This window comes from Schistocerca gregaria, unplaced genomic scaffold, assembly GCF_023897955.1.
Source record: "Schistocerca gregaria isolate iqSchGreg1 unplaced genomic scaffold, iqSchGreg1.2 ptg000696l, whole genome shotgun sequence".
Classification (NCBI taxonomy): domain Eukaryota; kingdom Metazoa; phylum Arthropoda; class Insecta; order Orthoptera; family Acrididae; genus Schistocerca; species Schistocerca gregaria.
The window spans coordinates 126,673-127,426 of record NW_026062075.1 but is presented as its reverse complement, the minus strand read 5'-3'; positions in this window follow the sequence as shown (position 1 = coordinate 127,426).

Below are 754 nucleotides of genomic sequence, written 5' to 3'. Positions count from 1 at the left end.
TAATTACGTAAACATCTGTCGCTGATGTAGTAAAGTAAATGTTTGTCTCTCTCAGTTAAATGATCAGATAGCTGTGTAATTTATGTGTTAGAGAAATATGGTACCGATGTGTAAAGTTGTATAAGCAAATACCATATTAGCTAGGGCTCCTTGTGCTTGCCAAACACATGGTACACAAAGCATGCGTGTACCCCCCTGAGGATAATGTAATTATATCCTCAAGTGTTACAGATTACAGCAATGGAATGAAATGTATCACGGAAAACTTTCTTTGTAATTAAAATATGTTGAAAAATAAATAGTTTAATGCGTGTCCTGTAGCGCTAAATGTGCGTCTTGCTGTAAGACAATCTCTGTGGAAGTGTCGTAGTTGTTGTCCTCCGAAGACTAAGTTCTGCAGAAGTCAATGTACTTACCTCATGATAAACGAAATTGAAATGCTTTGCGTATAGATATCATAGTTATTACGCTTATTGCCGTGATGAAGTAAGTACTGTACTGTACGTATTGTTGTGCTACAGAAAAGGCTGTCTCATTGTAGCTATACCACAAACGTTACTACTAAAACATGTTTTACTTTCCAGAGAAATTCAGAAAAACTGTGTAGATATAAAACAGATAAACTGCAAAAGCAACGTTGTAAATTGTCACTCATTAGTAGCGTCGTGATAAAATCGTGTAGCTGTCACATAAACTAACCACTGTATCATCTGGTATCTCACAGAAAGTACTTTAAATCCAGAATGTATTTTCA